This window comes from Pinus tabuliformis, chromosome 1_2 (assembly GCF_031772625.1).
Source record: "Pinus tabuliformis cultivar Carrire ecotype Pingquan chromosome 1_2, CPIR1, whole genome shotgun sequence".
Lineage (NCBI taxonomy): Eukaryota > Viridiplantae > Streptophyta > Pinopsida > Pinales > Pinaceae > Pinus > Pinus tabuliformis.
The window spans coordinates 433,735,160-433,752,638 of NC_142298.1; the positions used below are offsets into that span (position 1 = coordinate 433,735,160).

A 17,479-nucleotide genomic window follows, 5' to 3' on the forward strand; every position below is an offset into this window, starting at 1 on the left:
CTATCCCTGTGGACTGTTCTACTTCCTTATTACTTTCTTCTTCTATATCTGTCTCTGCCGATTGCTCATCTATAATTTCTATTGCTTGGCTCGTGCGAGCCTGGGGTTTCTTCAGCTCTACTTGTAACCTTACAAGCCACGCTGACTTTCTACGTTTTGCTGGTTGCTCAGATGTACCAGAGTCGGGTTGTTTCTCAAGTTGCTTTTCTGCTTGTTTCTTGGCTTGTCTTTCAGCTTGCACTTCTGTGCAAGCATCCTTCTTTCGCTTCTCTGGGCGTTGGGGTGTGCTATCAATTTGTTTCCGTTTTTCTGGGCGTCCAGACGTGGCCGTCCCTTTATTAATAATATCAATTAATTCTTTCCAGCTGCTCTGCTGCTGGGTAAGACTATGGTTTACTATCAAACGAATTAATCCGTGGTGGCTAACCACAGATTCTTTGTGCTGTGCCTTTTTCATGCTTCGTGCCACATCATGCAATAGCGAATTAAGCAATGCAGGTAAATTCACAGAACATTTTTGTTTTAAGACAGCTAGGAGTTTTAGATGTCGTGGTCTTACCACGTCTTTTCTGCCTTCGCAAGTAATGTAGCTCTGGACAATTTTCGCCAATTCTACCCATGGATCTCCTAGCGTTGCTGGCAGCACCCCTTTTCCTCGAACTGTTAAGCTCTGGCCCTCGTCCTGAAAGATTTCCACAATCTTCTGCAGCCTTTCCTTCTTTGTTGTCCACACAGGCCCTATGGCCGGTAGTCCTGTGACTTTTGCTATTATATCATCCGTGACCTCTATTCGTTTTCCTCTGATTGTGGAATGTTCTTCCCGCAGGTTTTGTAAAAATTCCTTCGCCACAGTTTCATTAGACTCCTTCAGGCGGTTGAGGTAGGTCAACCATCCTGCTTTCTTCAGAATTCTTCGGGCTGCAGCTGAAGCAGTCAATGTCTGTGGTTCTCTGCGGACTGACCTTCCACCCATGGCTTCACTTGCAGATTCTCAGCTGTTCGTTAAGACGCAGAGAAGCTGGTGGCGAGTTTCTCGCTCAAATTTAAATACAACGGCGTATGCAATGGAAATAACTTCGAACAGCGATTCATGCAGAAGAAACAAAAATGGCAAATGATCATACTGTTGAGCCGTGCTATGCTCAAGTACAAGATCTTCTCGAATAACGGGCTGACACGTATTCTGGGGAATAATGAGGTTACTCCCCCCCCCCCCCCGCAATATGATAGGCTGTCCCAGCCGTAAAATAAAGGAGTAGCGTTTGCTTCATCCGCAAGGCCTTTATGGAGCAGCTTATGAAAATATGCCATGTCCGCAAAAACAGCGTATTACTGGGATCAAGGTGAAAAGTTAAATCGCTTTTAATACGTAAGTGACTGCGGTGAGTTGATGGAAGTTCGGGAATAGACATTTGCCATAATTAGCAAGCCCCATGCGGTCACTGTCACTAGCTCCGTAATGATTGGCGGTAATAAATAGTCATGCGGGATATGGCTGGGTAATTAAATTATCACGTTATAAGATACGAAGGTTATAATTTCCTTACCCATTGGTATAAAGGTTACGACTTCAATGCCATTAACAGAGCTCTGCTACCAACAGGTGTCCATAACCTTGGAAGAGTTGTTTATTTCACCCCGGGAACCATAGTCCTTTGTGTATGCGAGGAAGTGTTATGTGATGTCAAAACTGTAGGCCACTATGCAGGCTTGGTAACCAGTTAGTCATAGTGCCATTCACGAGGAAGGAGCGAATAGTGGGCAGGCCGGCTCGTGGTGAAACCTATTATTCCAAGGATTATTTATTTATTTTGATATACCTTTTGGACCATTTACCGGGTGTGGTGGCCCTAATGGGAATGCCACTTCGCTTCCATCCTGATGATCATGGTAGGCCAGCTCGTAATGAGACTCCCTATCCTGCAATTTGAGAAAACTGCTTTGGTTGCTTCTTTTTTCTTTGGTTTTAATAGAGAACCTTTCCTATTTATACACAAAGGGTGATTCCACACTCCTTAAGAGTAGGAATGGTGGAAGAAGTCTTAAAATCCCAATAGGAAGATATAAACTCTTTGATCTTATTGGGGAATGATAATTAAAATAGATAAAAAAAAATCAGCATGATAGAGATTACCAATCAAAACAGAGTTAGTAGAACAATGGCAACAAAAGGTGATAAGTAAGCATATCTTTTCCCTACATCCTTTCATCAATTCAAGGCAGTTGCTTATAAGGATAGCGATTTATGATTTACCGATTTCCGTATACTGTGCTTTTGTTTCCATCACATAAGTAGATAGTTGTATTCCATTAGCACTCTGCATCCTTGAGAAGGGACAAGCTGTAGTGCAATTTCAAGGAAAGATACAACAACGGTTGTTTGTTTAGAGAAAGGAGCAGTGGAAATCAATGATGCAGTTCAATAAAATCAAACAAATGCCGTTCCTTTGGAAAATACCGGCAGAAATCAAACCATGTTGTTTCTTTCAGAGACAGCAAACACACACAAATGCTGTTCTTTTTGAGAAAGGAACAGCAAAAACACTCAAGTGCTGTTCATTTTTAGAAAAGGAACAGCAAAAATCAGAAATGTTGTCCCTTAGGAACAGCGAAAATCACAAGTGTTGTTCCTTTTGAAAAAGGAACAGCAAAAATTGCAAGTGCTATTCATTTTGGAAAAGGAACAGCAGAAATCACAAGTATTGTTCATTTTGGAAAAGGAACAGCAGAAATCACAAGTGCTGTTCATTTTGAAAAAGGAACAGCAAAAATCACAAGTGGTGTTCCTTTTGGAAAAGGAACAGCAAAAATCACAAGTGTTGTTCCTTTTGGAAAAGGAACAGCAAAAATCACAAGTGTTGTTCCTTTTGGAAAAGGAACAGCAAAAATCACAAGTGTTGTTCCTTTTGGAAAAAGGAACAGCAAAAATCGCAAGTGTTGTTCCTTTTGGAAAAGGAACAGCAAAAATCACAAGTGTTGTTCCTTTTTGGAAAAAGGAACAGCAAAAATCGCAAGTGTTGTTCCTTTTGGAAAAGGAACAGCAAAAATCACAAGTGCTGTTCCTTTTGGAAAAAGGAACAGCAAAAATCGCAAGTGCTGTTCCTTTTGGAAAAGGAACAGCAAAAAATCACAAGTGTTGTTCCTTTTGGAAAAAGGAATAGCAAAAATCGCAAGTGTTGTTCCTTTTGGAAAAGGAACAGCAAAAATCACAAGTGCTGTTCCTTTTGGAAAAGGAACAGCAAAAATCACAAGTGCTGTTCCTTTTGGAAAAAGGAACAGCAAAAATCACAACATGTTGTAAAAAATATGTACAAAAATAATTCAAAGAATTATGTACAAATTGGAAAGAAAAATAAACTTCTTAGCGAGTTACAGGTGGAGGAGACTTGTCTTCCTCCCGTAAGATCTCCATATCTGAATCTTGGCGTAATTGCTGGCAAAAGGACTCTCGAGTAAGTGGTTTGCGATAGAGACGGACTCAATGGCTGTTTGCCTTAAAGGTATACCCAGAACCATCAATAGTAATTAGTGTGAGGGTACCATTGCCATGTACTTTCTGAATTTCATATGGTCCCAACCAACGAGTCTGGAGTTTCTCGGGGAAGTCCTGAAATCTAGAGTCATATAAAAGAGCCCAGTCTCCTTCATGGAAGACTCTGTTTTTTATGAGAGCATCATGCCACTTAGCTCTTTGCTACTGTATCAGGGCCGTATGTTGAAGTGCAGAGAGTCTAATTTCATCCAGCTCATTAATCTGTTGCAATCGATTAGTTTGCGCCTCGGTTAAGTCTAACCCTACTTCTTGTGTTGTTCGTAATGTCTGGATTTCAAATTCTATAGGAAAGATAGGTTTTTTTCCAAACATAAGCTGGTACGGTGAGTGGCCAGTGGTGCTTCTCCATGTTGTTCTATAAGCCCACAGTGCTTCTGGTAGTCTAGCAGCCCAATCGCGTCTATGTGATGCAACTGTTTTGGTTAGAATTGTTTCTATTATCTTGTTGTTGTTTTCTACTTGCCCATTTGCCTGTGGGTGATATGGGGTGGTCATTTTATGCTGAACATGATAATTTTTGAGTGTTGCCGCTATTCTGTTTCCAGCAAATTGTGGCCCTCCATCTGTGATTATCTCTCTAGGGAGGCCATAGCGCACAAATGGATGGAGCAGGAACTGTATAACAGATTCTTCTGTAGCCCTGGGCAAGGCTTCCGCTTCAACCCATTTAGTGACATATTCTGTTGCCACTAGAATGTATGTTTTCTGGTTTGATGGTGGGTTGATTGGCCCCACGAAATCAAGGGCCCATCGCTCAAATGGTTCAATGAATAGCTGTGGTTTCAAGGGCATCTCATCTGAGTGACTAGGGCGTCTCGCCCTCTGGCAACTATCACGTGCTTGGACAAATTTCTTTGCATCTTTAAAAATTGTGGGCCAATAATACCCTGTGTGTAATACTTTATGTGCAGTCCTGCGATCAGCAAAATGTCCACCACATGGTTGGTCATGGCATGCTTTCAATATATCAAAGATTTCATCTTGTCGAACGCACCTCCTGATTTGCATGTCTGCCCCTGTGTGAAACAAATAGCCTCCAATCCAAGAGAATTTGGCACTTCGCTGGACAGTCTGTTTTCGTTCGTTAGGGGTTAGATGTTTTGGTAACTTACCTACTGCTAGGTAATTGGCGACATCAGCATACCAGGGTGTTTCAAAAGCAACAGCAAAGAGATGCTCATCTGGAAACTGATCTTCAACTGCTGCTGCATCGACTGGTTTTGGCATTCTTGAGAGGAAATCAGCTACCGGGTTTTCTTTACCAGGTCGATCCTTGATTGTAATGTCAAACTCCTGCAATAAAATCATCCATCTGGTTATTCTGCCATTTGTGACAGGTTTATTTGCTAGATACTTTATAGCAGAATGATCTGCGTACAAGATAACGGGATATCCAGTGATGTAATGTCTGAATTTATTGATAGCATTTATAACAGCTAGAAATTCCTTTTCAATTACAGTGTAATTTAATTCAGCAGGGGATAGATTTTTGCTAATGTAATAAATGGCGTATGGTTTTTTATCCTCCTCCTGACCAAGGACCTCTCCAATGGCTGTATCTGAGGCATCGAATGATATATGAAATGGCAAATCCCAGTTTGGTCCTCGAAGGACTAGGGCTGTAGATAGAAGTTTTTTTAGGTCATTGAAAGCACGTTCACATTTCTCTGTCCAAAGGAAATCAATATTACCAGTTAGTGCATACAATGGTGCAGCAATACGTGAATAATGTTCTATAAATCTTCTGTAATAACCAGAGAATCCAAGAAAGCTACTTACCTCTGTTTGAGTAGTGGGAGTAGGAATAAGCAAAAGTATTTGGATTTTGGCTGGGTCTACCTGTATGTCGGCTGCTGAAATATAATGCCCTAGAATAGGTCCTTCTGTCATCATCATGTAGCACTTTTCATGGCTTAGATAAAGCCTGGTAGCTATACAGCGTTGTAGGACTTTTTCTAGTGTTTCCATTGCTGGATCAAACTCTTCTCTGTATGGAGTGAAATCATCCATATATACTTCCAATCCTTCATTTATTAGATCTGCAAATATGCTAAGAATAACCCTTTGGAATGTGGCAGGGGCATTACATAAACCAAAAGGTAAAACTCGGTAGGCAAATGTTCCCCAAGGACAAGTAAAAGTAGTTTTATCCTGATCTTCAGGGGCAATCTGTATTTGGTTATACCCACTGAAACCATCAAGAAAAGAAAAGAATTTCTTGCCTACCAAAGTGTCCAATACTTGATCGATGAATGGGAGAGGAAAGTGATCTTTCTGCGTTGCCTTATTTAGTTCTCTATAGTCCATGCAGATTCTCCACTTCCCATTCTTTTTCGGTACCACCACAAGCGGGGAGACCCACTTACTATCAGAGATAGGGTAGATAAAGTTAACATCTAAAAGTTTTTGGAGCTCAGCTTTTACTACTTCTTTTAGATGAGGATTTAATCTTCTCTGAGGTTGTCTAACAGGTTTTGCATCATTCTCTATGTAGATGTGGTGTGTACACAATTGAGGATCAATTCCTTTCATATCGGGGTAATCCCATGCAAATGCATTTTTATATTTTGTTAAAACATGGATGAGTTTTGTTTCTTGTTCCGGTGTAAGGTTGGCGTTAATGTTTAAGGTCTTCCCAGGTTCGATTTCCACTATTTTACTATGTGCAACTAACGTGACAGGGATTGTATGGTCATGCACATCTTTCAGAGGTTCCTCCTCTACTTCGTTATCAAATGTTGCTTTTATCATATGACACTGGGTACGAGATGTGAGTTTAGTTTGACTAATAAAATTACTGATGGCATCATCTTCTGTTTGATTTTTGAACTCTAGCGCTTCTTGTATAGTTAATGGAGATCTAATGTTGTCAGTAAGATATGATACAGGGTGCCTATTAGTTTTGACTATTGTGATGCTTGGCTGCGCTGGGGGATATAGTACTAAGTTCTTAATATCTGCCCCCTTAGTTATGATCATGTTTCCTTGTCGACAGCCGATGTAGGCATCAGCAGTAGCGAGCCAAAACCTTCCTAAGATCAATGGATGTCCATCTAGTCGGGTTTTAGGATTTATTATCAGGAAATCAATTGGGTATTCCCAGGAATCAACTGAGACCATAACATCATGCAATATGCCTTCTGGCCTGACCACAGATCGATCAGCCAATTCCAGCAAAGTTGAAGTAGGTTCTGCAGATGTAATTCCTAAATTTTGGCAAGTGGAGGTGGTCAATATATTGATTGCAGCTCCAAGATCAACTAAGGCATTGGTTAAGGTTTGGCCATAAATTTGAATAGTTACTATTGGGTTTCCTGGGTCTTCATACTTAATAGGTGTTTCCTTTCCTGATAATAGGTCAGATAAAGTGCCGACTACATGAACTCTTGGATTATCTATTACATTCCTTCTTGGTCTTTTTATGCACAGTTCCTTAATAGTTTTAGTGTGTATTGGGATGTCGTGAATGGCCTGAAGGAACGGGATTTTTATGTACAAATTTTGTAATTCTCCGAGAATGTCAAAATTAGGTTGCTGTATAGGTCGAGGTATAACTAAACGTTCTGGGAATGGGGGAGAGGATGTAGTTGCTTGATTCTGAGTTTGTTGCCTATTTTCATCCTCTTCTTGTGACAGTTGTTCTCTAGGTAACTGATCTTCAATCTGAACTGTTTTGTTTCCCTCTGTTTGAATGATACGCCCAGATCTTAACTGCAGATCATTGCACTCCCTCAGATCGGGTCCTTCTTCTGGTGTTTCTAAAATTTGGAGTGCTTGGACCGGTCTGTTATTTGGATTGGGATTGGGCTGGGCTGGGAGTTGGGGTCTGAGATTAGATTGGGGGTTTTGCTGTAAAGCTAGTAGTGTAGGTTGAGGGAAAGGAATGTTTCCTACTGGCTGTTGTGTTGGTCTCTGCCAGTTATTTTGCCAGCTTGAACTTTGTGAAGTGGGGGGAGTCCATTGCGGTGGATACGGGTTGTTTTGCCAGTATGGTGGGGGATAAGGAGGATTCGACCAACTAGATTGGCTTGTCTGATTTAGCCACGGGTTTGCAGAAGGGTATGACTGTGATGACCAATTTGGAAATGGGGGTTGAAACTGACTTTGCCATGTATTATACTGTTGAGTATTGTATTGCGGATAATGAAAAGAAGAAGCTGGGTCTGAAAACATACCAGTTTGTCGTGGCTGCCACTAACGACGCTAGTTAAGTAGATACACTGCTTCTGGTTCTTCTTCCGCTTCCTTATATACCACTTTCAGTCCAGGTAATGAGGGACAATTTTCTATGAGTGATCCCTTGTGCAAATGGCGCATGTCTGAACTGTATCTAGTGGGCATTCCTTATGGCTATGCTTCTTCCTGCATCTGGGGCAGAAAATTGCTAAATTCTGTTCTGCCTCCATTTGTTTCTGCTTAGCCTGCAAAACGTCCAATTGTGTAGTCAGTGTTCCTAGTATATCAGTTTTAAAATTTTCAAGTAAATTCCCAATTTCCACCGTGTTACTCCTTCTGATGAAATTTTATTTTCCCGTGCAAATCGATCATGTTCTGCTGGTTTGATTTGTGTACTGCCTCTCGAACTCCTGATACATAAATCAATTATGTCAGCAAAACTTTCCTGATATATATCCCCTTTCCCCATAATGTTTAATGTTTCAATCCATTGTTCTTTCATGCCCCTTATTAATGATGTTTTCAACACGTTATCAGGCAAGGGCAACGATGCATAAGGGGATCTTTGCAGATTATACTGGAAACGTTCCACGTATTCTTCTAATGTTTCATTTGGTCTAGCTATCATCTGAAATATTTCATCTTTTAGTTCTCTAGACCTACAGTAATCTTGATATTTCTTTAGGAAAGATTCTTTCATTTGTTCCCAGTTATTTATAACTCCACCACCTAAACCCATAAACCATCTTAAAGCTGCCCCTTTCAAAGTGGAGGGGAACAATTTTAATTTCTGGGGGTCAGTGGTGTAATCATATCCCCTGCATAGCACATCAAATTCAAATAAGAATGCATCGGGGTCCTCTGATGTAAGTCCATGAAATGTAGGAATGTGTTGAAGGGGGATTGCTTTCATAGGAGCATTTGCTGCGGAATCCACTATGGGGTATTGTAATGTAGAAGTTTGGGTGTTTGGCAGATTTTGAGCCATTGGGTCAAATATATGCCAATAACCTTCCGGAACATCTAAGAGGGTATTCCTAGGTTGAGGAGGAATATTTTCAACAGGAACAGTTTTAATAGCACTTCCTCTATCTAGAATTTTTGTCTGAGGAAATAGGGTGTCTTCAATAATAATTTTTGCCGGCTCCCCTTGTCTGGGCTATTTAATGGCTGAATTATCCTAGGAGGAGATCTTGGCTCCCCAACTTCACCTATTTCCCCTTCTCCTTCACAAAGATTGCTTAGATTCCCTTCCTGCAGTCGTTCTGGAATAGAATTTTCAATTTCTTGAAAGTCCTGTTTGTCAGTCTGACTATGCACCTCAGCAAAGGCTTCAGATGGTGAGCCTGAGGCTTGAAGGGAACTAGTAGGTTGTTTGGAAGTAACTTTCCTGGGTCCTACTGAAGGCTGAGATTCGGCTTTCTTATAGATTTCGTCTATGTATGTCGATCGACCAAGGGTCACCGGTCCCTTAGCTTTTTCTAGTTTCGTTAACGGTTTGGGATTTTTCTCTAGATTTTTCTGCTTAGTCATGCACTCAATTTTACTACTAAATTTTAAGCAGATAACAGCAAATCTACAGGAAAGCGGGCAAAGGAGCAGGGCTTTTACATGCTCCGCACGTAGGTTCTTACCTTCCGTTTTCAAAACCCAATTCTTCCCTAGCAGGTTCGTACACTACTCTAAAAAAGAAAAATAGCTACACTCCTTCCCCGGCAACGGCGCCAAAATGTAGAGCTATAAAAAGGGTCTCTTTCACCTCTAGTTACCTCACATTAATATGTCAATCCGAGATTGTCTAGTTATTTCAAAGGGTGTCTCAGTCTGAGGCTAGCATTTGCCCGAGTAATGCTTGTATTACAGCTATTTACAACTACGAAAGTAAACTAATGCAAGTCTACAACTTAACTACTTTAGAGGACTAAATCACACCAAGTATTGCATCAGCCAAAGGTTCGGTAGCAATAACCCATCCTTTTCATAACTGATGAGAATAGATCAGAGGTCTGGGAGCCAAATAGCAGATGTTGGACTCGCTACAGCCTAGGATCGTTCTTAATGATTAGAAATGAAACAGCAGATAAAAGGAGTAATAATGAAATGGAACAACACATCAGCCAAGGGCTTGGTAGCAATAACACATCCCTTTCATATCTGACGGGAGCAGATCAGAGGTCTGGGGACCAAGTAGCAGATGCTGGGGTCCTCTACAGCCTAAGTTCGTCCTCAAGAAACAGCAAATTCGCAATCTGGAAATGGAACAGCAAATTGAAATGGAACAACAAATAAATGGAACAGCAAATAAATGGAACAGCACATAAATGAAACAGCAAATAGATGGAACAGCAAATAAATGAAAAAACAGGTAAATGGAACAACAGTTCAGGAATAGAACAGTAATCGAAATAAGTAATAACTGAGTTCTTTAAGCTGCAACTCTATTTAACCATGCAAATCAAAACACCAATCCCTCAATATTATATGATGGAATAATACTATAGAACCTTAGAAACACACCATACGTAATCTGCTTCTGTTAAAACACGTACGACTGTATCTCATAATAAAGAATAGTCACATTCGATACCCATGTAAAACAGATCTTTCCAAATGACTTGTTATAATGCAAAACACAATCGTGAAGAATTCTGTAATAAAGTAACAGTGTCCTGTAGGGATTAATCAATGCTTAAAGAATTGGTAAAATAACATGGCATCGATATAAAGTTCAAGAACACAAAATAACTTAATAACAACAGAGCATGTAATAGAATATTCTCAAAACATAGCAAATTACCAGAGTACGTCTATGAACAAACCACACGGAAACCACGCGTAATAATACAAGAGCAAGTGTCCTCCAGGGCCGGGCCCTTAGCCTCCAGGGGTACACCGCTTAAGATAGATCCAGGCTCAAAGATAAAAGAGTGAACAAGTCTGTATTAAAGCATGCAACAAAATTACAGGAACTCAAGTCTTCAACCGAACATAAAGATCATAGTCCTGATCTTCCTTAAAAGAAATTACACTCCCCAAAAAGATCCTCCCTGAAGCCAACGGTGCTACCCCTTTTATAGGGAAGATGGCGGAGATATCTAGGTACAGAAAATAGGCAAAATAGCGATCAGGGATTCGCAGAATCATTAATACTGCGTTACTTCTTCCTTTTTCTGTTTAGTGCTGGTATCTCCGCGTCCTTTCTTGGGTTGATTCGTTGTGATCTGGTTCGTTTCCGGTCTTCCGTCAAAGGGACAGCAGTTAGCTCAGCTTTGTCTTTACTTTTGGAATGGCCACTTCCCGTATTTCCTCCCTCCTGCACACAGAAATGACGACTATCAGTGCTTTTCATTAATCTCTCGTGTTTCGTTATAAATTATTATCATTATCTAGATTTCTCATGCAAAAGGCTTTTGAGTTCTGATGAAAAGATACCAAAATGACCATCGAAACATACCTTCCTAGGTACTCCACACAGACAGCGAAGAAGATAAAGGTGTTGAGGACAGATAACGGTGGAGAGTTTTGCAGTAAGGAATTTGAAGAATTCTGTAAGAAGTGTGGTATAGCACGCTAGAAGACTACTCCATATACACCTCAACAAAATGGAGTTGTAGAAAGAATGAATAAGACATTGATGGAAAGGGAAAGAAGCATGCTCAGTGGTGTCGGGTTAGGATAGGAATTATGGGCAGAGGTGGTGGATACTGCATGTTACCTAGTCAACAGGTCACCTTCATCGGCATTGGAGGATAAGACTCCTCAAGAGGTATGGACTGGTAAGAAACCCTCTCTTTCACATATAAGGGTATTTGGATGTGATGCATATGTACATGTCCCAAAGGATAAATGAACCAAGTTGGATAGTAAATCTAAAAAGTGCATCTTTATTGCTTATAAGGATGGTTTAAAGGGTTATAAGCTTTGGAACCCAGTAACAAGGAAGGTTGTGTACAGCTGAGATGTGGTGTTTAGAGAGGTGAAAGATGTTATTAAACATGAAGTCCAACCAAAGGAACCTGAGAAGATAGAGTTTGAGGTAAAGGAGGAAGAATCAGACTCTACAACAGCGGAGGAATCAGAAGATGAAGAGCCACAAACTCCCGCTGTGAGAAGATCGGTTCAAGAAAGAAGGCAACCATAAAGGTATAGTCCATCTGCTTTCTATTCAAATTTTTCTTTGTCTATTACTGATGATGATCCCAGAACTATGAAGGAAGCAGTGGATTCAGAGGATGGAAAACTCTGGAAAGAGGCCATGGTTAATGAAATGGCATCTTTGCACAAAAATGGGGCTTGGGATCTGGTGGAGTTGCCGACTAGAAGGAAACCCATTGACAACAAATGGGTGTTCCAAAAGAAGACAGATGCAGAAGGAAAAGTGGAGAAATACAAAGCTCGATTAGTAGCAAAAGGTTATTCCCAGGTTCCGGGAATTGATTTTTCTGATATTTTTTCTCTTGTTGCCAAGGTAACTTCTATTAGATTACTTTTATCTGTTGTTGTTGCTTTTTATTTTGAGGTAGAATAGATGGATGTGAAGACAACATTTCTTTACGGGGATCTGGAAGAGGAAACCTACATGAAGCAACCTGAAGGCTTTGTGGTGAAGGGTAAGAAAGAACTAGTATGCAAGTTAACGAAGTCTCTGTATGGGTTAAAACAGTCACCAAGGATGTGGTATCAGAAATTTGATACATTTATATGGGGACTTGGCTTCACCAGAAGCAAAGCAGATCAATGTGTGTATTTTAAATTAATTGGTGACCGTGTTATTTATCTAGTCTTGTATGTGGATGATATGTTGCTGGTTGGAAATGACAAAGAAATTATCCAGGATTTGAAGACCCAATTGTCCTCTAAATTCGACATGAAAGACCTTGGTGCTGCAAACTATATTTTGGGAATGGAAATTAAAAGAGATCAGGCAAAGAGGAAGCTCTAGTTAAACTAGAGGAAGTATGTCAAGACAATACTGCAGAGGTTTAACATGCAGGATAGTAAACTGGTGAAAGTTCCTATTCCTGTAGGTGTGAGGTTATCTGCTGAACAGTTTCCCAAGACACAAGAAGAGGAAGAGGACATGTCCCGTGTTCCATATGAAAGTGTAGTCGGCAGCCTGATGTACGCAATGGTTTGTACTAGACCAGACATTGCACATGCAGTGGGAGTATTGAGCAGGTTTATGTCAAAACCAGGAAAGGAGCATTGGACAGCAGTGAAGTGGGTTTTCAGGTATTTGCGTGGCACTAGTGATTATGTTATGTGCTACCAAGGAAGACCGAGATTGGACAAAGTGTTAGATATTCATGGCTTTATTGATGCAGACTGGGCTAGAGATCTAGATCAGAGAAGATCTACAAGTGTGTATGTGCTTAACCTATTTGGAGGAGCAATCATTTGGATGAGTAAGAAAAAATCTGTAGTGGCAATATCAACTATAGAGGCAGAATGCATGGCAGCCACTCATGCAAGCAAGGAAGCAGTTTGGTTGCAGAGATTATGTTCAAGTATGGGGTTAGTATAGGAAGCTATAAGGATAGACTGTGACAACCAAAGTGAAATTTTCTTGGCAAAGAACCCTCATATCATTCAAAGAAAAAGCACATTAATGTTCAGTATCACTTTGTGATGGATATGATAGAAGACAAAAAGGTGTTGCTGGTAAAGGTGGACACTTTGAAGAATACTACAAATTCATTGACAAAATCTGTGAGCTCTGAGAAGTTCTCTTGGTGTAGAGAGACAATGGGCATTTCAGGGCTAGGAAAATGACTAAGCTCTCTTGTGGCCCCCTGTGGAAAGAAAACAACAAGTGGGAGAATATTGGGTTGTGTTATATTCTTTCCACATAGTTAACACGGGGTTTGAAGGGCACCCGTAACCCCACTTTATGGGGTCCGGGGCAGTGCCCCGAAAAATTTTGGTTTTGTTAGGTTGGGTAGACCCACCTATGGTTTTGTTCATGATTTTTGCACATGTTTTTTTGGACGCGATGGTTTTCGGTCCATGGTATTGGATGCGATGGTTTTCGGTCCATGGTATTGGACACGATGGTTTTCGGTCCATGGTATTGGATGCTTTGGCATGTATAAATATGTATTGTAACATTGAAAGGAATCCAGTGGGAAAATCTCTGTGTATATGTGTTTTATGTGTTATGCTCTCGCATTGTTTATTTTTCCTGTGTTTTAGAATTCGTATGCAGGTAATTTCTGTACGGGGTTAAAACCTACATAATTGAGAAAGGCTTCACATCGTCCCTGGATGAACAAGGTAAGAAAAATATGGTATATGATGCAAAGGCTAAATATCTTATTATCAGTGGGCTTATCGAATCTGTTTATCTTAAGTTATTAAGTTTCAAAACTACTAAAGAGGTATGGGGCAAGCTTGAAAATATATATGCAAGTGACTCAAAGGTGAATGAAGCAAAGCTTCAAATTTACAGGTCAAAATTTGAGCAACTCGAAATGAAGGAAGATGAAAATATTGTTGCATACTTTCAACTTTTTGGTGAAACAACAAATACATTGGAAGGTTTGGGAGAACCCGTCGACATGAAAATTGTTGTCTAAAAGATCCTTAGAACCTTGCCAGCAAGATTCAACCCAAAGGTATCTATCTTGGAAGATAGATTGGATCTGACCAATCTCAGCATAGAAGAATTGCATGGAATTCTTATGGCATATGAAATGAAAATTGAAGAAGAGGGTGGCACATTTCACTTAGAAAAAACATTTTTCGCATCCAAGAATACTCATAAGGGAAAGCAAACTCAAAAAACCAAAACTTGCATCTATAAAGATGAAGAAAAGGAAGAAGATTAAGAAGAATTTTCAGATAAAGAATTTTCCTAATTCACACAAAATATGAGAACATGTATGGGAAAATTCAAAGGTAAAATTCCATTGATATGTTTTGATTGTGGTGAGGTTGGCCATTTTGCAACCAAGTGTCCTCAAAAAATTGAGGTTGTTATGAAAGGAAAGAAAGGCCATAAGAAGTTCAACAAGAAAGGCAAGAAGAAATGGTTTAAGAAAAAAAAATATCCAAAGATGATCTAAACTTAAACAGGAACGCAACAAATTATAGATATAATCATAAACACAAAGATGCAGCGGAAAAACACTTCATTTCATTAATAGAAAATATTGAACTATGCTTACAAACAGAATGGAAATAAGATAGCTCGAGTGACAGTATCTTATCTCTGAGAAGAGATGTGGTGGCTACATGACTTTGAATTGTGTTACAATGAGGCTGAAGGGCCTATTTATTATTGGAAAACATGAAAAAACCTTAAACAACCAAAAACTTAACCCCAAGGGATGTAACACCAAGAGTTTGTGGGCCTTGTTGGGGTTAGTTGGGCAGCCAATTTCTTGGGGTCGTAACTTGGTCATATCATCTCCGTTTGGTGCGTATGATACCTTGTTGGAAAGGTCTCTCTAAGTACTACATGTTTCACCATATGCCCTTTCCTATGCCTTTGGGCTTTCCATGGACCCCAAAAAACACTGTTTAGGGGGTCAAAACTGCTCTAGAAGTTCAGGAACCAAAAAAATGCTAAAAATAATAAATGTTGAAATAAACAAGGAAACAAATGAAACTGACTGGGGGGTTTGGGTGGAATAGGCGACTGGCCACCAATATACACCTAGATCATTCCTCCCCCCTTAGCAAGTAATGGTCCCCATTGTGTGTAGAGCCTCCATGAGGTGAGGAAATTTATGTTGAACCTGGTCCTTGGTGAACCGCTTGCCCTGGTGAAGGAGTTGGCCTACTTTGACAACTCGATATAGTTGTATCCTCTATTGGCAAGTGTTCTTTATTTATGTGTCCATGATCTAATCAGTTGTGGCCTTCTCCATGTAATCCGAGTTGAGCTCTGTTGGTGTGAGGTGTTCTTCACTATCACTTGTGTCCAACAAAGGTAGAAAGTATGGCCAAAGGTGATCCACATTGAACACTTGGTGCAGACCAAGGAACGGTGGGATGTTGAACTCCAAGGCATTGCCACCGCTGACCTTGGTGATGGTGTATGGCCCATATCGGAGTGGGCGAAGCTTGTGGTGGGGTCTAGCAAGGTGCTCCTTCTGCAAATGTAGCCAAACTTTGTCACCCACCTGGAACTTGTGTGGCACTCGATGTTGATCATGGTATTGCTTTTACTTAACATTGGCTTTGTCCAATATATGATAGACCTGATGGAAATGTGTTGAATGTGCTCAATGAAGTTGTTAGCCCTTTCAGCTTCAGACTGAACATGAGTTGAATCTACCTGAGTGGCTGCAAATGGTATGGCCTCATCAATGCGGCATAATGGCTGAAATCTCAGGCCTACCTGAAAGAGGCTGTGGCCTGTTGAGTTGTGGAGAGCTCTGTTGTAGCTGTGTTGGACATAGGGGAGAATTTCATCCCAAGTACGTGGATGCTTTGAGTTGTACATGCGTAAAATGTGTATGATCATCCTGTTGACAACCTATCTTTGGCCATCAATTTGGGTATGGAAAGTTGTGGACTTAGTAAGTTTTGTATCCAGCATCGACGAGCGACTTGACCAAAATGCACTCAGGAATCTATTGTCCTGATCTGAGACAATGGACTGTGGGATCCAAAAGTGTACTTGTACTCGCTCAAAGAAGAGCTTAGTATTGGCCTTTGTTGTGATACTCTTCTTGCAGACCACCATGATGGCCATCTTAGAGAATCTGTCGATGACAACAAAAATGAAATCATTGCCATGCTTAGTAGAAGGAAGGCTCGACATGTAATCCATGGAGACAGATTCCCAAGGCCGACTAGGAGTAAGTAGTGGAGTACACATGCCTTGCTTCTTGATGGTTGGTTTGGCAATGGTGTAGGCGGTGCAAAATATAATGTACATCCCAACATCCTAATGAAGTTTTGGCCAATAAAAATACTTCTGCAATACCACCATTGTTTTCTCTACTTTGAAATGTCTAGCGACTTGACTGTAGTGCACCCCCAAAATCAGCTTGGCACGCTGACGTGAAGGAACACAGATGTGTCCCAGGTGGCATAATATTTCATCCTAAAGGTGAAAATTTGGAACTTGCTTCCCTTTCAGGAGTGTCTGTTACATGTTGTCGAATTCTAGATCGCTCTTGTAAAGATGCAGCCATCCCGATATCTCGTGCCCACAGGAGCCGAGCACAGTGATCAGTGCCATGACCGGTGGTCGACTAAGGCAATCGACAAAATTAGTAATGATGCCCTTCTTATACTAAATGTTCAAATGGAATTACAAATAGGTGGACCATTTCTGATGACGATCGTTATTCAACTTCTGTTGTGCCTGTATGAACTGTAGAGGTCAATGGTTTGTGTGGATGACTGTTTCCTTCCCTAGAATGTAATGCTTCCGTTGACGGCAAGCCTACACAATTGAATAAATTTCTTTGTCGTAAGTGGGGTACTTTTATGCTGTGTCTGATAGTGTCTCAATGTGGTAAGCCACTGGATACCCATGCTGAGTAAGAAATGCACCAATAGCATAGTCGAAGGCATCTATCTCAATCTCAAATGGTTGTTGCATGTCTGGTAATGTGAGCACTGGTGCAGAATAGAGACGATTCTTCAACTCGGAGAATGATTGTTTTTGGGTTTCCGACAAAAATACTTTTCTTTCGCTCCGCCCTTGGTGACTTAACTTAAAGGCCAAGTGACATTAGAGAACCCCAACGTGCACCTACGGTAGAAATTGGCAAGACCCAAAAAGTTGCAGAT

General features: G+C 40.6%; 1 pseudogene; it reads left to right on the plus strand.

Moving 5' to 3' along the window:
* The first annotated feature begins 1,090 nt into the window (after nt 1-1,090).
* LOC149206216 (uncharacterized) overlaps nt 1,091-17,479 on the plus strand; it is a 77,110-nt pseudogene continuing 60,721 nt past the window's right edge.